The 25,169-nt window shown below is 41.5% G+C and overlaps 1 protein-coding gene across 2 annotated transcripts in view; it reads right to left on the bottom strand.

The window, feature by feature from the left end:
- cdh11 (cadherin 11, type 2, OB-cadherin (osteoblast)) overlaps positions 1-24,174 on the bottom strand; it is a 92,854-nt gene extending 68,680 nt beyond the window's left edge. For both annotated transcript variants that reach the window (XM_046064999.1, XM_046064998.1), the window contains exon 1: positions 23,693-24,174. The gene's annotated coding sequence lies outside the window, so the exon portion shown is untranslated. The remainder of the gene's footprint in view (positions 1-23,692) is intronic.
- Between the last annotated feature and the right edge of the window lie 995 nt (positions 24,175-25,169).

The following is a 25,169-nucleotide window of genomic DNA, read 5'->3' as shown; positions in this document are numbered from 1 at the left end:
CACACACACACACACACACACACACACACACACACGAGCCTACACTCAAACACTAGGGCAAGCACTATAAATGGTTTATGTCACAATTTTTGTCAAGCACCCCCTACCCATCACAGCTTCAGCCACACACACACATACCCTCCAGCGTCAGCCATGGAATTGAAAAGCCACTTCAGAAAAATACTAGAGCTGTGGCAGCCCTGCAGCATGTATGTGGGTGTGTGTTTGTGTGAGAAAGTGTGCATTGCTCTTCAAGGCGGGATGTATAAATGGATATTCGAATGGTTTTGGTCAATGGGATTTGACCTATTTGATGGCTGCTTTTCTGAATGTGTGTGTGTGTGTTCGAGAGATGGATAATGAGAGAGGGTGTGAGCTTTGATTTGCATGTGCACACATACAAAATGCGAACTCCCAAATGAGGCTGTAATTGGTTTTAATGTCTTCCCATATGGATTTGACATATGGACTAATTAATTCAGTTTTACATTAAAGGGAAAGTCTTACCCAGAATAACTTACAGTGAGAGCAGTCTTTATCTCATTGATCATTACTATTATGAGAAATGGTGGGTTCACACAGAAAGCAAAGCGGAATTTTTGCATAGCGCAAGTACATACAATGCCAATGCAAAGATGCGAACTGACGCAAATTTGCGCTGTGCCATACAGATTGGGTGACACAAATTATACACACCATTTGCATATCTGCACATGTGCGTATTCACATATTCGCGTGAGCTGAAAATATCCTACTTTAGCAAAAATTGTATGCGTAATGTGGGGCTTTGTGGAGTGTTGTATTGGGTGGACTGTGCTGCGTGGAGGATAAAAGCTGTCTTACTGGCGGTAGGGGTTCACAGTAATTTAAAAAAAACAACTTTGGGGATTAAAAAGGTGTTAAAACTCTTGCTTCTCAACCTGTCTGTCCTTTTGATCTGTTTATTACAATAAATCACACTTTATTAAAATTATTATTAATATTAATTTGTTTATTTTGTATATTAAAATGTTTATTTTGGGTTCATACTGCTGTAGTAAACCATATTAAGGGTGTATAAACACAGGTTGTGGTTCTACACGAGTTTGATCGCTGGATGATTATTGTGTTTTCTCATAAAGTGAGGCAAAAATTTGCTTTGCTTTCTGTAGGAAAACAACATTTCAAACAGTGAAATTTAGTCAGAGCTATAGTGCAGTGACAACACACCTGTGACTGCAGAAGGTCATGTAAGACGGAGGAAGACCAAAAGAATATAAAGAGAGAGAGAGAGAGAGTTGGTTCCTTTGCTTGCAGAGACTTGGCTGGTGATGAAGAACCCCATCTGCCTGTCATTACTACTAGAGCTACATGCACACACAGCAGAATCTGTCACAGATCCCCTCTATACAGCCTCAGGGGATCCACGGAAAGATAAAGAGAGGAGTGAGAGCAGAGATGCTGGGTGTGTCCTGGGCTGTAGATGAGCATGGAGAAGCCGTGCTAAGGAAAATGAAAACCAGGACAAAACACACTAGGAGGGCAAACACCTGTTCCCTCATTCGCAGATTATCAGACAAACCACCTATTTTTAGTGTGCCATTAAACCAAATCTCAAAGGTTCTTTTGTGCTTTCGTTAGCCAGTTGTGACATTTGCTGGCTACAGTCTAAATGACATGTAAAGCCACAGGCTTTAAGAGACAGTGGTGAAGCTATTAGCGAGTTACTGGTGGCCTCTAGGTTCCCTGATGGCTTGTGTGGAAATACAGCCTTTTGAAATGAAACCCTTCCAGAAATCGATTGAGGTAAGTCTTGGAGGTTGATTAGAGACATGACCAGAGGTCAAACCAATCTAACCGTGGATTAAAGTATGTTCACAGTACTACTGGTTCAGGCATTTTCAGGGTGCACGGTGACATTAAGGCTTTGATTTATTTGTGTCAGTCTTGCTAATTTAGATCAGTTAGAATGTGACAGTGAGGCCAAATCAGGAGACTTTGAGATGCTTTACAAACACATTCTGTTTTACGGGTGTTGTGAGCTACAAAATATATTAATGGTCAAGAATCTCAAACTTGGAAATGTTCTGTTTTCCACTGTTATCTGATGATCTCATCTGTAGAAACTTCACTTGACAGTGTGGCTCCGCTTTCCACACAATAAATTGTTGACACAGGCATCCAAAGTTAATTAAATCTCACACTATAAGAGCAAAGATAAGGCAACCAAACACTGGTTCCTATAGGCGAGTCATTTTTTGTTGATAGTCAGCATAATGTTTGGTTATGGTTTAATAAGCCAAACCTCGAAACCGAAAATGGAACAATATATCATCACCCTTAAAGATAGATAAATGCTATAAAATAATATTTTACCCCAGTGACCACATTACATATTGGAGCAAGAAGAGCTTTGATTCACTGTGACAGCGTGTAGTTCTGGGAGACTATCAGAAATTGAGCCCTCCATCTTTTACAGATCCCACACGATTTCCTGGGAAACCTGTCGATTGTTTTTTGAACTATTTTACTGTGTGTTGCAACTTGCAGTAATTTAAATCCTTCAAGCTGTTCTTGCTTTTGCACTGCGGTCTGAAAACCAGAGCTGGGGGCAGTTCTCCTCCGGTTTAATCAATCCAGCAAGTGGACAGATTGTAGGCTCTATAATAGCAACAATTACAAAACCAACTGTAGGTCGTGCCCACTGTTGAGACCTTTGTGTCGGTTGGTTTTAGTGTGTGAGCGACAGACAGGGGAACAGAGTGAGGCAGATAAACAGATGAAATAAGAGGCAACCTAGGGCCACCTTGCGAAACATAGTTTACCCACTTTTATTATATTAATCTTGGTGACGTACATTTATCCTACATCAGTCAGACTGATGTAACCACTGTAGAAAGAGTCTTGTAAGGGGGGAACAAATCATGGCATTACAGTAACGGTGAACTTTTTGTTCATTAGGCGCCATGTTTTGGCCCTGTGATGATAAATAAGTGGACACACCAGGTTTGATGCATCTACAGAAAAACAAATAGAAGCGGTAAAAAGAAAGAGTGACAGAGAGACACGGAGTGGCTCCTGCAAGGACATGGTAATGACAGGCTTCCGCTTTTCAATGTGACTCAAATCTCTGACTATTTTTTCAGCGCCGTACACCCACAAACATACAGGCACACACCTCCCTGCACTCTCCAGTCCCTTTGTGGTGAGTGTACAGGCGCTTTTTGAAATGTTTTATACGTGTAGAACAAGGCTACTTTGTCTGCCGCTGTTGTACTTTTCTGACACACACACAGACACTTCTACACACACAAAGACAAAGGTAAAGGGAGAGGCATCATTACCTGTGAGCACAAGTGGCTATGATAACATCCACATGCAATGCCTAGCCATTCAAAAACCTATTTGTTTATATCTCTTTCCTGATCTCGGTATCTACATATGGTACTAATTTTTATATTTATTTGAAACTCATTTGGAAAAGTAAAGACTGAGTTTTGGCTGATACAGTATCCCCAGAAAGAAAGAGCAAAACTAAGATGTAGTTTCAGTGATAGTAATTGAATGATCCAGCACTGAAATGATTATTCAGTCATTCACTTTGATACACCATTCTTTGTTAAAGAAAATATTTGATGCAGTCATGAACTTAAAAGAATGTGTTTGACAGAGAAAAACATCTGTACCTTTGCTGTTGTCATGCTCATGGCTAGGAGCTAAAAGTTTGAAGCAACAGTTTGTTGTTAACAAAAAAATCTGGAGTCTGAGTGAAGCTACACAAGAACATAGCCTCAGATGCAGCTTTGTCCTTTTCTGTATGTGTTTGATAATATGGAGGCTAAGAGGAACAAACAGTCCACCTCCATTCAAATCAGCATCTCTGTGTGTTGTGATACACCAGGAAGCGTCCTTTCCTGATGTGTCACAACAGGCTAGGTAAACAAACACAGAATTTAATTTGGCAGAAAAGACTATTCACATTTAGACACACGTTCCTGTGCATTGTAATGCATCAGAAAGCAGCCTGTGTGGCTTCTTCTCTGACATCCTGGAGGTTATAGTTTGGGGTGAAAAGGCTGAGCAGTGTGAGCTGCCACTGACTGTTCAACAGGAACAAACAAAAGACCATGAAAAGACTAACCATTTACATCACACTCAGCTCATTTGTTAGCCGTTTACTGTGTGTGTGTGTGTGTGTGTAGTGTATTCTCTAACCTCCTACTGTGTCTCCCTGTGGGTCCGGCACACACCATTAAAATACGTGTCCCCTTTGCTGCAGCTGACAGTAGTGTTATGTAAATGTGTGACGTTACAGCACCTCTCCCTCTCCCTCCCTCACGCACAAAGCACTTGACTACTTTACTACATTGTCTCTGACATCCACCCTCTACTAATATGTAATGGTTAGACATTATTACCAACCATTGTTTCCGTAGCGATAGCCTCGCCTCCTTCAGGACCACCCAGACTTCACAGTCACTGCAGACTGAATTAACTTGCAGCTTCCAGAAAGTTAAACCCGTTTTGCAAACACTTAAGCATACATTTAGCTGAGTGTTAGAGGGCAGAAGTATCAAAGGTTAATCAAATGGTTTTTGAACTATCTGTACTATCAATAGGAATCCAAGGAAGGTTATAATCATGGGCAATGGTTGTGGATACATGGAATGATTCAGCGACCGTTTCCAATACTGTACTGGACAGATGTGTTTACAGTTTGTGGAGGACGCCGTCAGACTCTCTTCAACATTGAAGTGAATCACTCTCATTCAGTAGCTGGTTTTATGCCTTTTCCAGGATCATTCCAGCTCTGTGTGTTTTCAGAGTGGATCCACGGTGTAGACTGTTAGGTTTAATTCTATGTTGTCAGGTCTCAGGTTAAACCGTAAGTGGTTTCCTTTCATACTTTCATTCTGAGGGAGTTCACCCCAAAATGCTTAGCACGATGTCTGTGAAGATTCTCATTCATCCAGGTCAGTTATCCAAGGAAGGTTCAAAGGGCAACTGGACTTGGTTGAAGCTACTTGAATATAAGAAGTAAACCTATTGGGCAGTAACGGTACATGGGTTAAATGATTAAAGACCCCTTTCAGCAGATTAATGTTTAATACATGGACGTGTACCTATAAACCTTGTTATCAAAAATGTATGTTTTTGCATGTTTGCATGGATCAACACTGTCAGTATCTACTGGAGAAACGTTGATGATGATGGTGCTCTCATGAAGGTGAACAGTGCGTCATTCACCCACAAAGCATCTGTGTTTCTCTAAAACCTGTTGAAAAGAAAACTGTTGTGCTGAGGGCAAAACTCTTTTTTTGAACCCATTAGATGAAATCCGAAATGACCTTGTGAGCAGCCAGACGATTCAGCATGAGCTTGCATTTGGAAATCTCTGGTAAAGGATTGTACTGATTCTCTATGTGTCTCTCTTTTGCTAAAATCTGAAATATATTTAACTTGTGAATGTGCTCCAACTTCCCACTGCAACGCACTTCAGTGTGACCTTTCCACTGTTAATATAATTCAACGAGGAGCGTGTTAAAGAGGGGTGTTTCTATGCACATACAGACTTTGATAAGCAGGTTAGTATCTGGGAAGGCGAGGTGAATGCTAATGTTATACTGTATGCTGAGTAACCAGAGGTGCCAGAAAACAAGCATGACTGTTTAAATGCAATGCAAATGAAAAAATGTACTCTTCAGTCACTGTGGAGGCCCAGATCATTTTCAGTTCCTACTCTAAAACTTTCTTTGAATTGTGGAAAGAAAAAATGTTGAATGTTGAAATTCTTGTCTGAAGGTATAAAGGACCTCGGAAATATTTCCTCGCTCAAAAAGTATTTGTTTTAATTTGGTACAATCGACCATTGTCACTTCTTTCTTATACACACTGCACAACGTAAGTCTAAAAGTGGTTTAGTCGAGAGGTAAATAAAGAGAAAAGGAGAGGAGTGAGAGAGTCGACGGGTGAGTGAGGAAAGGAAAGAAGTAGGAATGAAAAAATAAAGCAAAAGAATATGTGAAATTCGAGAAACAGTGGTGGTTAATAAACCCAGACTTTGCTTAGCGTGTCCAACCGATCAAGGATGCCAGAAATAGCTCGGCCCTCTTGCCAAAACCATACACAAGCTCATGCACGCAGAGGAACTGGGGGGCCACATCCATGGAAAACTCATCAAATTAGGAGCCTTACAAGGCCAAAAAACACGTCTGCTGAAAAATAAAGAAAGCAGAAAGATAAAAAAAAGTCTAAATGGCATTTCCTGAAAGCAGGTAGGGGTGGGTGGGTGAGATTGCTGTCAGACAAGGTTTGTTTCAACAGATCTATTCACAGCTGGGAAACTGGCATCACATCCACACACAGATGTCCTGCACCACCAGAGTTTCCATTCTTTGTTCTCCTTTTGCCTCATTTCTTCCTCCTCTTTGTCGTCTCCGCCATCTCCATTTTTGTACTCTTCTACCTTTCCTTCCTCATTTTATCTCCGTTTTTGTTTCTCTCTCTCCACCTCTTCTCCTTGCATCCATTTTCCATAGCCAGTGAACAAAGAGGCCCGCAAAATGCTGACTACTGTTATAGATGATGCATTGACTAAAGCTGCAATACTCCTGTACATTATTTTAAGGAGATATAATCTAAGTCTGATCTGTCTCTGTGCTTCCCCGACGTGGAAACAACCTTTCCAATCACAACTGTAGTCACTCGTCCCAGTTTTCACTTATTCTTGTAGACTGAAAACGCGTCTCATCAAGAACTAATAAAGCCTTTCAGGCCCCCACGTCTTTCCCCACCTGCACTCGCCCTAATATGCTCTTATCTTGGAGCTGAAAAGCTTTTCTACTTCAGTGCTTGGCTCTCATTTCACTCCTGCGGTCTGACTCTTGCACTTTTCACTACTGCACGCCGCTGATGTTTGTAATCTAGGAATTTTACCATATTCTGCTATTGCTGTAAGAGTGTCAGTTTCATGCAATAAAAAGGTAAGCAAAACATTCAGCAAGATGTGTAGTCCATCTGGTGGATAGAATAGCTCTGATAGCTGATCCTCCTTTTCCTGGAGTGTTAACAGTTCAAGGCACCTGTGTTAATGGTAAGATAGGAAGGCAGGTATAGAGGCTTTGACTGTATTGACAGATTGTGGTTAAATAGTGTGTGTGTGTGTGTGTGTGTGTTTAGGCCATGCCAGTGTCCTGAATTATACAGCTCTTTAGAGTCCATTTCTGTCTGTCTGCTTATCCTCCTGCTGTCTGTCTCTGTGTCTGATGTCTGTCCGTTTGTGTCTGTGCCTTCAGGCCTCCATCTTTTATTGTGCTGGACAGATAAAGAGATTGGGTCACACAGAAAAGAGGCCTACAAAATCACGCACAGACGCACACATGGATGCATGGACGACTACACACACACACACACACACACACACACAATCAGATGGTTCTTTGGATGAAAGGGTCATTGTGGTAGCACAGCTACAAATCCTGGCAGCACTCAGCCCTCGACAGCTAAAACACACACACACACACACACACACACACACACACACACACAACACAAAATTCTTGTTGGACAAAACGCTCCTTGTTTTAAAACCTGAGAGCCTGACCCGTCTAAACACACACACACACACACACACTGCCCTGCACACATACGCAGGGACTCATAAAGGTGGATTACCCTCATTTACAAATGTATGGCTTTGTGACTGAACCATTAGAAAAACTAGTGGGAGCACAACCCAATGAATTATTCAGCGCCTCCTTAAGGGTTAAAACAGGCGGAAAATATGCTTGTCAAGATCTCAAAGGCCAGACAGAATACACTTTTAAAGAGGGAAAAAGAGAAAATGAGAAAGAAAAGAGGCGAGAGAGAAAGAACACTCGTTTAAGAAGTTTCAGAATTAATAAATATAAAAAGGTTTCTTCTATCAAAGTAATCACATTCTAAATTTGAAAGTGAAAACAAGAAAAATAAATTTTTCTCCACCAAAAGTTAGAACAATATGTTACTGACGAAACACCATGCATTATTCAAAGCCTCCTTACAAGTGAAAACAGGCAGGAAACACAGGGTTTTTGAAATAATAAAAAAGGGACAAAATACATTTCTTTAAATTTAAAGAGCACAATTTGCCCTTATTCTCAGAGGTTATGAAAAAAGGATAAAACTAAACATTTCATAGAAAACAAATGAATGATCCAAAGCCTCGTTGAGAGTACAAACACGTAGAACACATGCTTTTATGTGTTTAAAAAGGGACACAAATACATTGTTTATGACTATTTCTATGAATATGTGAGAGTCATAATGGGTACTATTTACATGTCAGAGAGAGAAAATATACTTCTTGTATGTCACACGAATGAGTTGAAGAAGTGACACATCCCTTCCATAAAGAGTGCAGATCAAAAATCCTCCTGATGATTACATGACTCTGTGGCCTTGGAGAGCGAGGTAAATCAATCAAAAACAAATCTCTCCTCCGACTCCTTCCCTCCTTGTCTTGCTCTCGGTCTCTCCCCTCCGGTCCTCTCCATCTGTCCTTCTCCTCCCTCTTTCTGTCCCCTCTTTCCATCCCCATATTTAGCTTCTCTTTTTACCCCCATCTCATTTCCTCTCTTCGTCAAACCTTCGATCTTTCTTTCTATATCCATCCAAGCGTATATAAGTGAGTGTGGCAGGCCTGGGTTGTGTGTCTTTGTGCATCACTGCTTTAGACTAACAAACCCCCACCCAATACCCTCCTTTCATACGCACATTTGCACACACACACACACACGCGCACACACACAGACACACACACACACACACACACACACACACACACACACACACACACACACACACAGACACACTCGAACATACAAATTCAAAAGGCTGAAGAACTTTTTGAGAGTCATGCCAGATGTTCCAAGCTTAATATTCATACAACAGCATCTTCTCCTCCTCATTTTCCTCCTCTGTCTCCCTTTTCTGCTCTTTTGTCGTGCTTCCTCCTTTTTCTCACTCATCTGGCCTTTTATTCATATTTTTCTATTTTTATAGAACCTCCTCTCCCATCCTTTCATTCAGCTTTATTGCTTTTAAAACATGTCCTTTTTCTCCTTATTTATCCCCCTTCCCGTTTTGTTCCATTCTACTCTTTGTGTCACTTGAAGCCTCCGCATCTTTACCCCATCGTTAATTTGTTTGGATGTTCTTACACCATCTTCCCCTCTTTTCTTTTTTTTGTCTTCCCTCCTTCCCTCTCCCTCTTGTCCTCAGTTCCTCTCCTCTTTTCCACTTCCTCCACGTCCCTTTACTGTAAATGAAGTTCTATATTCTGTAGTTCTTCAGTCCATTCACTTTCAGCTCAATCAGCTCAAAACATTAAAAGGAACAGTAGCGGTTTGCTATTGAAGGCATATTCATTCACAATTATTTCCTAATAGTCTGGATATGACAGATGTGCCAAAGTTTTTAGTATCCTCATCGTTCCTTTTCCACTCTACTCCCTGTCTCCGCCTTTGTACTATTCTTTCATTCACTCTCATTTTTTGTGTCTTTAATAAATCCTTTCTTTCTTTCTTTTCTCGCTTGAAATTGGTGGTGTGTTTCTTTATTAACCATCTGCATCCCTATTACTCACTTTCCCCCCTCATTTCCTCTCCTTTTTTGCATAATTTTTTGCTTTCCTTTCCTCCTAAGTATCCCCACATCCTCCTCCTCCCTGTCATTCTCTCTCTCTCTCTCTGAGGCCTGTTGGTTCTCTTCTGGGGCCTTTTTTCATCTCTCAGCTGTCAGAAGGAGATAGGATGTTCTGATGTCCCCAACCATGATAAACAAGTTATATGTCTCCCACAAAAATCTTTGTACTACAAAGCACACACCCACAAATACTTAAATGCAAAACAGATGGGATAGAGATGATCAGGAGAGAGAGATTGGGGGAGAGAGGGGGGACTGATTTGCAGACCGATTCATTTTTAACGTATCTTGGGGTTGCAAGCTGAGGCTACACTTTATTATGACACTAGTCTTTATGTATCTCTGTGGATCACTTTCTTTCTTTATTTTTGCTCCCGTATGTCTCTTTACCTATCACTCGGCTCTTACCAGCATTTTCTCTTCCTGATTTAATCTTTTTCTTCCATATCTCCATTTTTTGTACCATTTTAATGATTTCCAGTTCTTTATCACAGTGCCTTCATGAGAAGAACTATCTTACATTGTCTATCTGCATCTGTCATTTATTTTTTGCTGTAATGCATAAGTCCAAACACTGCTTGGGTGTAGTTATATTTCCTTTCAACCTTCCATCCAAAAACCCACTTGATTGCTGCTCACTTGTGTTCCCTTACTTCTTCCGTCCAACCATCCCTCCAATCTCCAATGTCCATTTTGCATCCTCAAGACTTCCTTTCTTTCCTTTCTCCATCCGTTTATCCCTCCACCCGGCCACACTTGCTCCTCAATCTATCCCTGCACCCACTTCCAGCCTCCATCCATCCGTCTGTCCCACCCTCCCTCCATTCATCCAAGTATTGATCTAGCTGTCCATGATATGTCATGGTGATTGACATCTACTAATTGGCTTAATCCCACCCCTGGGGGCTTGTGGCTCTTTAGCTGATCTGGATACAGCTGTCCCATTGTCCAACAGCTGACACCATGACCCTTGGGAGCCAGTGAGGGAGAGAGAGAGAGAGAAGAGATAGTGAGATGGGGAGTGAAAGATGCATACATTGACAAGACACACCTTTTGTTTTCATTGGAAAACATTTAATTTGAAAAGTTAAGCTGAAGGAAAATCACAATATGTTGTTGTTTTTGTGACATGGTTTATTTATTTAAGTGTTATTAGTGCTCAATGCTAACATGATACAGCATCAAGCACTGATATGTCATGAGGTAACTATACTACATATACTAAATACTATTTTTTATGATATCCTGTTGATATCTAAACCTGCTTACAAATAGAAATAGTATGTTTACAGTGTGTGTGTTCCTCAAACATGGCAGAAAAATACTAAAATGATGGTGAAGGAAAGAGTGCACAGAGAGACAGACATATGTCAGAGAGAAAGAGCTTGATGGAGACCTCTGTACACCGGTGGGAGGTTTTCATCAAGTGGTTTGGCAGACGAGTCTCTAGCTCAAAGGTCAACACTTCTTTCAGTGCAATATATGTGCATCAACAACCATGTGTCCAGTCAAAGTGTCCTTGAGCGAGACAGTAAGTCGCTTAGGGTTGAGATGGAAAATGGAGAAAGAGGGAGGGAGAGAGTCGCCCAAGAGACGAAAAGAAGCAGCCCTATGCAGACCCAGATTAGATTTGCTCTATTGAGGAGGCAAGGGGCAGAACACAGAGTCTTAGTGGATGCCACTAAGCCTTTAAAGACCACCCTTCACCCTGGGATGTACACCCCTCCATCCCATTTATCCAGTAACTGACACACCGTTTACATTTACATTAGCCCATGGAGACCTTAGTGGCCGAACATTCAGTCTAAAAGGCAGGTCATGATCTGTTCACCTAGAGATTATTAGTGGTTTAATAGCTCTGAATCAGTTTTTATTCACAATAATAAAGTGCAATGATGGGTTTGATTTCAAAGCAGTATGTGCACTATCAAATGCTTCATTTCCCCCGAAGTAAAGGCCAGGGGATAGCTAATAACTTATATATAATAATATTTAATAGCAAGTTCTTCTCTTGTCAGCTATTCTATGTTGGACATCTTAACATGGATTAGAAAATGAAATTAGGAACAAGGAAACCTTAGAAAGAAAAAAATGGGAAAGAAATCCTAGTTTTTGTGGTTGTACTACAGAAACAAGAGTATGTTTTGCAATATGGTTGGATCCTCAATTGATTTGACCTTTGATCCTGTCACAATTAAACCAAATACAACACCTCACAAGATAAATGGTTAAAGGGCTTCATTTTAACCTGGTATTAATCTATATGTGACATTTGCACATGCTAGATTTGCCTTGACATTATAAACAATTTTAAGCAAATGTCTTTAACTTAAACAATGTAGTTTAATGCCTTGTACCAGAGAAATTAGCCTTTGCTCTTTTAGTTCAAATAGTTCATAACTTATTTTGGAATAAACATTATGAAGATGAATGAGTTTTGGTGAGTTGATGGGAACAGGGGGTGGGCATGGAGGTAAGAGGGAGGAATTGATCAGCAATGTCGCAGACAATTACACCTACCATGCATGTTTAATGACCCTAATTACCCCTTTGAATCGCCCTCTCCCACCCCTCACCCGCAACCACCGACAAACACTCGACTCAGTGACAAACTGGAGGACACAAGGGTCATTGTGCCAAAACATCCTCCCTTGCAAAACGATCCCCCATGCTCTCCCCTCATTCTCATTTCCCTCACCCGTTTTCTATTCCCCCTCATCCCGCTCCAAACCAGTGTATGGACGTGCTGGATACTTGATAATACCCCCCCACACCCGCACTTCTAGCCCCGTATGAGGCTAAATCCCCTCCCTTCTTTCTCCAGGTTGACATAAAGAGCCCTTTGTTCTTCTGAGCTGCAATACTTCAATAAGCCTTCAGTGTTGGGTCTCAAACTTCCCTCTAACAAAAGACCCATATATGAATCGCATATCTCAACAAAGCTGCAAAAGTTGTTCCTTTTGCCAAAGGTTCCCCAAACTGATGCATGTTTGTCTGTCAACAACAACCACCTCGAAGTATTGGCCACCCTTTTTTGGATTTGATTGACCAGGTGTTGGTGCTAGTGCCAAAAGTGAGCAGGGATAATTATGGTTTTACTCTGTGATCACCTCCAAATGTCACAGCAAGATATATTCTTTGATATATTTCTTTTCATCTCAAGAGTGAAACCTGGTGACATGCAGCTCTTATTGCTCTAAACTGCTCTTGAAGATTGGTGCATTGCCTATTTTCTCATATAAAAAGGTCAAAACAGCTGTCTAGACAAGTGGTGATGTATTTACCCCTGTATGACTGACCCCAAACACATCTTCATACTATTATTACCATTAGTACTTTGTATTATTATCATTTCCCCTTGTGGGATTAATAAAGCATTTCTTCTTCTTCCTCTTTCACTTCTTCCAGTATACTAGACTAAATTGGAATAAACTAAAGATAAGAACACAAGTGAAGACAGATGCTTAAACTTCCATACACACACACACAGAGCTCAGACTGACCTTGCATATCTCACCTTTAGGTGAGACGGACACATGCAGACAAACTGCCTGAAACGACTGTTTGTTGTTCTGGTGATGCTCAAGCTCAGGTGCACTGGCATGTGCACACAGACTACACACTGACCTTGCATGGTCAGCTTTAGCCCCCATATGTGAAAACGCCCACATGCACGGACACATTGGAGTGACATGTGCGCGCGCGCACGCACACACACACACACACTCACACACACATTGTGACCTTGTTTGTTCAACCTTGCCAGTAGAATATAAACAATGTTGATGGCACTTGCTTTCATAACATTGCAATAAAAATAAGCATTGCTGTGACAAATTTGATGTCACCCCACATAAACACTGAAAACACATACAATGTATGAAAATGGCTCAAAGCAACTGCTACTTCACTGGATTTAAAAATATCTCCAACTGGATTATCTGTTTACATTTCATATGAATTGCAAAGACAACCACTGCCATTGTTTAGCCCATCAAAAACATAGCTACAGTATGGTAAACATCCACAAACGGAAGATGAAAAATTACTGCTTGGCTAACTCCCATTTACAGCAATGTTTATTCATGTGCACTGTCTCTGTTAAACAAACCAATAAATAAAATAAACAATATTTGTAAGCTAATATTACACGACTGCAACCTGACAGATCAGGTCAAGGAAGTGCTCTTTTCCAGAGTCACTCATAATAACTCCTGCTGAAATTCAAAGTGATTGGCACCACATCTTGAAGTTAAGAGAAACAGACGTAACACTCACTCACATCCTCATCAAGGTTTAAAGGGCAGAATCAGCCCTTTATATGTGTGTGTGTGTGTGTGTGTGTGTGTGTGTATATATATATATATATATATCTATAGCCTGGTCCTTCTATATAGAAATAACAATTAACCTGTTATAGAGGTGGCTTTAGTTGTCCTTCACTGCTTCATCAGTGGAAGGACAACTAAACTGGAAGCGAGAGATGAAGACAGACAGAGAATGAGAAATGAAGATAATTTAGAAGATGAGAGAAATAAGCAGATATACCAACACAAACTTACAGGACAGATGACACAACAAAAAAGAACAAAGACAGAGAGGTTGCTGTAAGTGATGCTCTATAAGTCTCTGAGTCATGGTCAGGGATTAAGGCATAGAGCAGGCAAATAAATATACTGGAGTGAAGCCGTTCGCATGGAAGAAAAAGCGAAATTAATACTGTCCAACGAAGAAGCAGCAGTCGTATTCAATCATATTACACCATTATAAGTGTCACGGTCAATGAAGCATGGCTAGAGAGAGAGAGACAGAGGGAGAGGAAGGAAAAAGAATCAGAGGGGCAGGAAAAAGGAGGAAAGATGCATGACGAGAGTGTGGGAGTTTGTTAGAGTGATAACAGGGAGAGAGAAAGGACAGCGGAAAACTAAAGAAACATACACAGAAAGAGACAAAGGGGAGCAAATGTAAATAGGTTATTATGGTAAAGAGGTCAACCTTGCAGTAATGCTCTGTCCTGTAGAAAAGAAAAGAGGCTTTTTATGTGTGTGTGTGTCAGGATGCACTGTGGTCTCTATTTCTCTCTGTGTATGTGCCAGCAGGGGAACCATCATCTGGCACATAAGTCTGTAACGTGTGCACTTTTATTTGTGTGTTCAGTCTCGGACTAAGACGGTCGTTATACATTCTCAAGGCCCTTTCTGTAGCAACAGAGTGCGTGAATGTGCAAAAAAGAGCACACCTTCATATCTGCCGAGCTGAATCAATAAGGACTCTTTTCACAAAAGCAGTTCAGATTTTCGTGTGAGAGACTCACATGTAAACTTACTTACTTACCTACTTATTATGTGATGAGAAAGTAGAGGGCAACGTCATCTGTGCATTTCTGTCTGATGCTTAATTTAACAAACATATTAAGTGATATTACAAAAAGCATCTTCAGTAACTATATAGTTTTGTATATCTATCAATATAACTCCAATTAAATAAATGTTTTAACATATCTGTCGTAGTCAGGTTTATTTCTGGAAACTTTTTCAGGTGAGTAACTGTTTTCTGTTTATCGACAGCACATTTGAGCAAGATGCAGAAGAGAAGGGGGGGGTAAGGCGGGGGGGGGTGAGGCAAGCTGAAGTGGCCGGTGGGGAAAATAGGAGGAAAGAGGAGAGGATAAGGCAGGTAGGAATGACAGAAAAGGGAGGAATGAGAAGACAAGAGAGGAAGAGACAGGAAAGGATGAGAACTACGAGATAAGTCCCACTTTGATCAAAGCATTATTTTGACATCACGGGCAGGCCTTGCCAGGATGCTGACTGGTTAATGTTAGAAATGCACATACACTTTGAAACTTTAAAATATGTGTGACTAAGAAGCATTTTCTCATATTTGTCCAAGTAATACAAATATGCACAGTAAGATAGACTGCATTTCTAAAAAACATATAGGTTTTAAAACTCCTTAGTATTTGGATTTGTGGTCTCATAGCTTTCCAAACATGGCCAAAGACATGAATTCTGTTTGTCTGTGTCTAATGACTTTCATTTGCTTTAAACACAGGTGTATCATGGGTAAAAATCCCATTATCGCACACCCACTCCCACCACAAGGTATGTAAAAGAACGAGCTTCAACTTCTCTGACAAAGACTGTTGTAACCAGCTATATACAACAGCAGACGGACATACAACCATTCTCTTGTTTGAAAAATTGGTTGCCATGATATTTTTCAAAATAATGCAACCTACAAAATTATTTTTACCGACAAATCAATCCAAATGTTTTCGCCGTAACACTTCTGTCTCCTTGAAAGGCACTAAAGAAAACAACAAAAGGATTTTTCTTTAGGAACTAGAAATCACATTGGGAAGCTAAAAGATTGTAAATAATGTAAAAACACAAACATGGAGATCAGGCCACTTATTTCCAGAGAACAATTTATTATAAATAGGTGCCAGAGCCCCTCCCCTCACCATGACATCGGACACCACACATCACAACAATTTGTGCATTCTGCCTTCAAGCTAGGTCTATTTGTTAGGGATGTTCATTATGCAGCTATTTCTGTTCGACGTGCACTGTGTCTTTCAGTTTAATTTCCCATTTTCTTGTTAGTCTAAACTGGCGGCGAGGAACATATGGCAAAATGGTTTTGGCTGGACAGAGGTCACAGTTTTTTAGACTGGTGATCCACCAGGAGGGTATTTTTTTTTAGTTAAACTATCTGTCAGTCTGTTTATCTGCATGTCTCTTCATCCCTACGATGCAGAGTCCTCTATCTAACCCTGCTCATAATCAGATAAGCTCTATGCAGCATTTGCTGTTTTGGCTGACCACTAAGGCTGTGTCTGTGTCTGTGCGCGTGTGTGTTCATGTGCGTGTTTCTTTCTTTCTGTCTTATGACAGGTTGTTCAGCTTCTGGTCTTAACATCACTGTGTGTGTCTTCGTCAGCATTCAAAAAAAAAAAATTAAATAATTCTGTTTCCATATGAAACACACCTGTTTGGAGCCGCTAATGTGGACAGAACACACACACACACACATACTCACGCAGTATGAATGCATGCAGATACACACACTACGTAAACAGAAATGCGCGCACAAACACACACACTGTACCTTTAGGCCATAGCCGTCTGTCCATAGAGTTCACCTTTACAAATGTGTTCCATCAGCAAAATTAACTCACTACAATTAACATAACCATGTTAATTATGCAAATCAACAACACACCGTCTACAAACACACACAAAAACCTGTGTGTGTGTGTGTGTGTGTGTGTGTGTGTGTGAGAGAGAGAGAGGGAGATTCACATACTGTCAAGCTTAGAGGAGAAAAATGATATAGGGAGAGAGAGAAGGATGGGATTGACAGAGAGAAAGAGAAATAGATGGAAGATGCTAGACTGAAAATCAGTCAACAAGAATGATTATAATTTATTTATCAAATTTAAAAAAATACCCCCAAAAATTTCAGGACATCACCTTAGGTCACCTCCTTTTGTTTTTGTTTTTTTGTATTTACAAAAACGTTTTATAAATTATTTGAATGCTGGAAAAGAAATAATCCAAGAGGTTAATCAATAATGAAAATGTACTTTGGTTGCAGAAAATGGGGATGTGGGTGAGAGGAGAGACAGTAGAAAGAGAGAGAGTGGGGTGAGACAGCTATGAATGACCGCTTCACTGGTGGCTCCAAAGAGAAAATGAACACACACACACACACACACACACACACACACACACACACACACACACACACACACACACACACACACACACACACACACTGTTAATTATTATCCTGAATAATGAGAAGCAAACGACTCATTAAATCTCTCCTTGACCCGCACACAGAAACTAGCCTCTCTTTCCTTCTTCCTTTCTTTCTCACTGAGTCCACTGTACTTCATACAAAATCTGTCAAAGTCAAAAGCCTTTCAGCTGTGAATTATTAATTACAATTAAAACAAACCCAAAAAATTCACTGACCCCAATCTGGAGCAGTTTTTGTACCAAACTAATGTACCTCCTGAAATTCAATATGTGAGATTAACTTGACCTTCATCGCATATTCCTTCGCTTTCCTTCTCCTTCACTGTTTCTCAGTGTCTCTTCCTGCTGAAAACTGTCTACCAAAGCAAAAATGCAGTTAAAATTGGCTGTTAGAAAAAAAAATAACCCAACCTTGCTTTTCTTCCTCTCATGTGACTAGTGTCATGAGACCACAAACCACCTGACTGCGCCTAACGACTGTCACAGGAAACAGATTACACTGGATTGCACAGAGATGCTCCCTGTATCTCACGCACATGCACACATATACAAATCTACACACCTGCAAACACACCTTGGCCTTAAATTCGATTTCACATACATGCATGCATTCGTGGAAGAAAAGGCTGTGATCAATATCGCTCTCAATGCGGAGTAATCAATTCTCATTCTAATCTGATCAATATCCCCGTCAACACTGCATTCTGATCATCAGTGGTGAAATCGATGGAATCGCTCATTAATCCTGAATTAACATTGATCCAGCCTACGCCGTTATCACAATTACACCAGAGCCTCATAATCTGGCAGTAAATCCACACCGCCTGTTCTGCACAAACTCCCCTCTCTCTCATGTACGGGAGGAAAGGTCACACTAACTGACCAAGAACAACCGGCAGAGATTTAATAATAAAAGCCAACGCATTTCGGCTGCAGCTTCTGCCGTTATGTTCCCAGGGTGAGAGGTGATAAAAACCAAATCAGCTTTAAAAGTCAACATTTAACTGATGCGGCAGCGTTTCTGCGCCGCCACACGTTTCGTTTTTTAATTGCTCTAAGTTGTGTCGTTGCTGTTTTCTGGTGTTTATTTGTGGCGCTGTTTTCCTGTCTCCGAGTCCTTATGTGCATCCATCCAGCTTGTGCTTACACGACTTTAACGACTTCAATGTGACTTTCCTCATCAAATAACGAGAGCGTGGGACATGTTCATGAATTACGCTGTTACTGGTTTGTATCTGTGCCCAAAATATGAAAAGCATGTTCCAGTTTACTGACTTTAGCTTGCTGTTTAATTCATTCATATTCTTTCTCCTTGTCAGGGCTACAGGGATTGAATTAAACCGCAGCACGTCTTAGATTGAAGACAGGGAAACACTCTCAAAAAATTTAAAAGACAGATAGACAGTCATTTACTTTGAAGCCACTGTGCACACTAGTTTTGGAAAGATATTGATAAGATGGCTTACAATAGGAAACACGCTGTCTAACTTACTCTAGTTTTGATTAAACGATAAAGTTGACACTTGTGAGCTGTAAAATGTTTTCAAAAATAAGATGTTTTCACAAAGTTAGTGGACTAAAGTGTGACTTAAAATGTCAGCCACACAAGCACAAGAAAAAGAAACATACAAGCTCCACGCTTAAAGGAAGGAAACTAAACCCAGGACATAATACTGCAAGGAGACTGTGTCAACAACAGTGAACTACCTGTGCTGGCTCAGTTCTCGTCACCTGCACCAATACCCAGGATATTATGTCGACATCCACCTTACCCCTCATTAAATGCAGATAAATCAGCTACTGTCTTTTTTTCTCTTTAGGGCAAGTAAAGAGTTTATAGGTCAAAAACACTAATTACTGACTCTGTCACTTAATCTGGTTGAGGCCGGAGATTTATAGAGGTATAATCCCACTGCACTGCCACAGGAAATTATAAATCCGTGTGACATCTACCTGGCTTCCAGATATGTTGTCTTGACTAGACAAGGAGAAGAGAGCGGGGAAACAAAGATGAAGAGCTGAAGCAGAACTATGGAGTGCAGAAAGGGGGTGAGGCAGATAAAAAAGTCAGAGGGAGGGAGGGAGAGAGAGAGGGCCCAAGTTTAACCAGTTGTCAGTTATTCCGACTCTGCTTTCTATCGCATCCATTGACCAGGGACTGGGGGAAAAGCAAAACAAAATAGTGCAGAGGCAAAAGGGAGAAATCAAGTCAGTTCTCCCTCAACACCAGCCCCCTTTCTGTTTCTCACCCTCACCCTCTCTCTTTGGGAGGTAATGGGAATCTGAAGGTAACAGAAGCCAGTCACGGTGGACATGCTTATCCAGACAGACTAGACTTTTTGTGACTGTGTGTGTGTGTGTGTGTGTGTGTGTGTGTGTGTGTGTGTGTTTGGGGCGTACAGATTGAATCCTGCATCCCTGGGGAGCCTAACTACCTCTCCATCTCTCTGACTGACCCTCTCAGAGAGAGAGAGAGAGAGAGAGAGAGAGAGAGAGAGAGAGAGAGATGGAAAAAAATTGGAAGAAAAAGCAGAATGATGAAAAAAGAGAGAGCAGAGAAGTCGCTGCTGCAGCAAAGCCCAACAGCTCCCTCTGTCGTCACCGGGAAAATGTTGAGTCCCTCTCTCATTCATTCCCCTCCTTACTTGTCTTTCTGTCTTCCTTTCAAATTCAGTCTCTTCTTCTTCAACATCTCCCTCTGTTTAATGTTTCAGTTTCCCTATTTTACAGTTTCAAAGAAACTAGTTTACAATGCTACGGCTTATGAGAAAGAGCAGCTGGTTCCTAATTAAATATAAATATAACGATTACAGTGTAATAAATTAATCCCTCTATCTCGCTGCCCCCCTGGTGAGCTACGTCAGCAGTGTTTGGATTCAGTTGCCTTTAAACCCATTCCAGTAGACAAGTTTTTTTTTTTTTTTTCAGTTTTTCTTCGAAATTCAATCCATCATATTTCAAGAATGTGGAAATAATCAACACAACTTTTGGCCATAAAATCTTGCTCACAGCCAGTCAAAGTCAGACTTACAAGTAAAAGGCATGACATAAGCATATCTTTGAATGTTTAATGTGCACAAAACTCTCATCTGCACATGTTTTGTTTTGTCTGCAAAGCCAATTAATGTAAAGAACATTAACATTTGAAATGGTTTGCTAAAGGATGATCTTTTTAACAGATCAGGTGGCTCTCTATTAAGCACTTATTGTGTACTCACAAGAATGTCTCCTCAGACACGGCATAATCTGTAACCTTGGTTTGAGTGTGCGGTTCTCATCATCCACTGGCCTATTTGTGTCTTTTCAGACATTGCTTCAGGAACATACTTGTTCACAGATTTAATTGTATCTATAAGTAACACAGCCATGAAGCACTGTATTTCCAATGCCAGATCCTGAAACCTCTACGATGGCTCCAACAAATCTGACGACATTTCTGTGTCAGCTTCTGTGCAATTTCTTGGCTGAACATCAGTGAAAAATCTGATACCTCACCCACCCCGCTTTCATCTGTCATCCAAGCCAGGTTTCTGTATACCGCTCACCCTAAATAGCACAAAGATGTACTGGTACAAGGGGATTCTGTGTTTCTGTCCTGCTTTTAAAGTATACAATCACTTTCCCAGACATAGACCCACACTTTTGTGGGAAGTGAAAAGCGAGCTAATGTTCGTTCCTGAGACAGCTAAGTGAAGACGAGCAGTTTCTGGCTGCAGGTCTCGTTTCAGCAGTGGCCCTCATAAAAGAGTAAGCCGAAAGACACTGCTGATAGAAGTCATGCTGCCCTCCTCTCCTCCCCCGCCTCCTCCTCATATTCTGATAGGAATCATGCTCTTTTTCCTCTTAGCCCTGCTCCTCCGATCGCCTGCCCTGTTGTTTCTCCTCTCCACTTTCCCCTTATTTTCTCTCTGCCTCCTCTTTCTTTCTTCTTGATCCTTTCGATCCTTTCCTCTAATCAAACTGTATTACTATGTGACTGAAATACAGTAGCTAGAAGAATTAATTAGTGAATCAAGCAAACACCCAAAAGCACAAATTGGACACAACTGTGGTGCTGTTTGCAAAAAAAAACCATTTTGTTGAGCCACAATCAGACTGTTAAGCCAAGTCATGGAGAGAATACAAGAAACAGCCATTCAATACTAGGATATTGGAGACATTCTTTTGTTGTGATGTGCCTTTTAAGTGGCCACTGAACCACAATGTAAACTCACCAGAGGAAAAAATGGAATTCTGCTTTTCTTCTCTGCAATGCCGACTGGTCTGTAGGCTCATTAGCAAAATGCAAGGGGCAAAAATAAACGGTGGATCGCTGTCTGAGAAGTAACCACATAATAAAGAAATGTGGCAGAAAATGACAACAACACTGTTGCAACACTGGAAACTAGAGTGGAATCAAAAAAGCTTTTCGCCTGTGAGAATGTAACTCAAGAAGTTACAAACCCTTTTTTCTATTTAATAAACTGGACCTCTCAAGGAGCTCTCTTTGTGCATCTCTCACTCTATTGTTTGCTGCAGACTTCTTTTTTAAAAAGGCTCTGCAAGAAACAGCACTGCATAGCAGCCAATCCTGGCTGGTAAGAAGCCCCTGTCAAATAAAAGACAACAACAGCAAATGATTTTCTCAATGGCTCCCACAAGACTGAAGAAAGAGAGCGAGAGAGTCAGGGAGTGTGAGGTGAGGAGAGATGGAGAGACCCAGGGAGAAGGTGAGGAAGAGGAGTGGGGGGGTGCAAAGGGGGAGGAAAGGAAGAGGAGGTGGGGGAGAGTGGGGAGACATTTCATAGAGCAACAGTGTGGGAGACAGAAGGAGAGAGAGGTGGAGAGGGAGAGAGATTATTGCTTACTTGAGAGCAGCAATCTTGAGCTGTGCCATGAATACCAAAGACTGTACAGCCCTACAGTCAACGCCTCTCTCTCCTTCTCTCTGCTCCCCCGTTGAAAACGCAGCAGAATTGCAGCTGCCCAAATAATACACCGATATCTCACTTTAGACTAGGGTCCATTGAAAACCACTCAGCTATTGCACAGTACTCCGTTCATATCAGACCAGCATACTCAAACTCAACCAGCGAGGACACGTTTTCACTAGATTTCGGTCCGTGCAACAATTAAAAAATGATCTAATGTGGCCCTACAGGGGCGATAAGCCAAACGCACGCGCCTAATTGAGTGCAGAATGAGCCTGAATGAGCCTACGGGCAAGTGATCTGTATGCAATTTTTATGTAGTTTCACAGGCGCTGGCGCACACGGCACGGGCAAGGACGCAGCTCCGGTTGAAATATTCAAATGGACTGAATACTAAAACGTATGGTGTCTTTAGGGGTTCACATTTCAATTCTCTAGACTGTAGTGTAGTTATTGACTGAATGAATTTCTGGATGAAACAGGCCTTTATGACAAATAAATGCAAATCCAGCTGTCTCTCCAAAAGTAACGACTGTTTGTCTCTTGAATGATTGAATGTTTTTTTATTTTTCCGCTAGCGAATTTGCGATTTGACCGTAAAACACACACACACGCACAAAACAAACACACACACAACAAGTCTGTGTTGACGGCGATCCGAAGTAAAAGTTGTGCGTCGCCGTTACGCAGGGGCGCCGGGAGGCACCGAGACAGCGAAAGAGAGCCTTCGTAGAGATTAGCCCCCATATACGTGGCCAGACACACACACGCACACACGCACACTGTCCGATGCGCACACAAATGCACGATCACGCACACACCAAACTAGCGCAAATATGCAGACACACGCCGATTTACTTTAAATGTGAAAAAAATACTGTCTGTGTTATGTGGAAACCCAACCGTCATTCAGTGGCTCCTAGGGCCAAAGAAAGTCTGCACTGTTACAGCCCGCAGCACAACAAATACCCCAAGTCTTCATATTTTGTTACCATCGCTAATGCGCAACGGCCCTATGGGGGTTTCGTGGCTTATTACTTATGTGCTCGAACATAACGAACTCCGACATCCTCTCACAGTGACCTTTTTAAAATTTATATGCAGTTTGTGTGACAACCCTGCGTTTGGATTCATCCCGAACCGAACCACAATCTCCCCAGCATCCCGGGAACCGAAACATTTCACTTCGTTCCTTCTTGCCTGTTTTTACGCTCATTAAAGCCTCTGCAGAAGGAGACGCACGGACGGGAAGGGTGAGAGAGAAACAGACTGGGGATTGAAAAGAGATGATGGGACTGTGTTGAGGTAACAACAGCAAAATCCCAGTTATTTAACTCGAGCGGTCCTTACCTTGTAAGTGAGAGTGTCCGTGCGCAGTCCGTCTCTCCAAGGAAATTTCCCCAATACATACAAGCCAGCCGAAAACGATCACTTGTCTCAACTAGTATTGCTTCTTTTCTCTCTTTCCTCAGATGTCCAACACATCCACTGATTGAAAACCCAGTTTTTCTGTTTTTGTGCGCTTTGAGTAGAGATGGAAAAAAAACCTAATAAAGCAGAGCCTAGTCAGTTCTCCTCAAACCCAAAATGTTCTCTCTCCTATGTTTTATCCGCTGGAGCGCAGAGGCAAAAATACCTAACCAACCATGCGGGTTCAAAGATGAGTAGAAAAAATAGAGGGTAAAAAAAAAAAGATAGACAGAGCAGTAGTGCGTCTTGATAAGGAGAATTAAGTGGTGTTTGTTGTAAGGAGGTGGGTGTCGGGAGAGAAAAGAGGGAAATCACCGTGGCATCCCTCCCTCCCTCTGGTATCAAATCCGGTACCGTCAGCGGCGTTTATCCGTCCTCCCTCCAAGAGCCTCGGAAGCGGAGTGAGGGAAGCTGGACGGGCGCGCAGCAACGAGAGGGGAGGGGGGGGGGTGAGGATGGTAGATGGGGGGAGAGAGAGAGAGAGAGAGAGAGAGAGAGAGAGATGTCGCTGCCGATGGAGGGCGTTGGAAACTAGAGTAATCCTCTCTCTCACACTTTCTGTCCCCTCTGTATATTGTGTCTTGCTATAGCCTAGTAATCATTTAATATTTTGGTTATTAGCATTTTATTTAAATTGTCTGTCATGGGACTGTGGGAATAAGTTCTGGCACCACAAAGGACAAATAAATGATCTAGTGCAACAAAATGTCAGAACCTTTGAAATCCACACATCTCATAAATATAGACTACAGTAAAACAATATATTTGTGTTTGTAAAAAGCACTTGTGCTGCAATATGTCTGGTTTATAGGCTAGGCCTAATACTGAAGAGCTCAGGTCACATTATGTCCCCATTGTGACACTGCACACCATTGCAGTCTCAGATCTAAATCCTGACTGAGAGGCAGCAGCAGAAGAAGGAGCCCTGCAGGAGGGCTACATGAATGCAACAGTTGCTCTTTCCTCATTGGCTGAGAGCGCTGTCCAACCACTGCCAGAGCAGACTTAGAATCTCATTGGCATCCAATGAGGGGATAGGAGGGGAGTGTTGAGGGCGGGACGGCTGTGGAAGACCCTTCTTTCTGAGAGGTGATTAGCTGAATAAAAGTCCCATTTAAAATATATCCTGGCCAATGATAGAAGAGGAGTACAAAACTCTTGAAAGAAGGCAAATCTCATCATCATTGCAGTCAGGTGAAACAGATGGTTCATGACTCCCTCCATTTATGTCTTGTAACAGTATTCACTACAGCAACATTTTTAAAATATATTTTCATGTATTATTTGGTGTGCTGCTTGACTCTTTTGGGTCAGAACCTGACTCATTCGCTACCTAAATGTGTCTTTGCAGAGCTGC

Source organism: Micropterus dolomieu, linkage group LG12, assembly GCF_021292245.1.
Source record: "Micropterus dolomieu isolate WLL.071019.BEF.003 ecotype Adirondacks linkage group LG12, ASM2129224v1, whole genome shotgun sequence".
Classification (NCBI taxonomy): Eukaryota; Metazoa; Chordata; class Actinopteri; order Centrarchiformes; family Centrarchidae; genus Micropterus; species Micropterus dolomieu.
The sequence above is the reverse complement of the archived record's forward strand: the minus strand, read 5'-3'. Positions and strand labels throughout refer to the sequence as shown.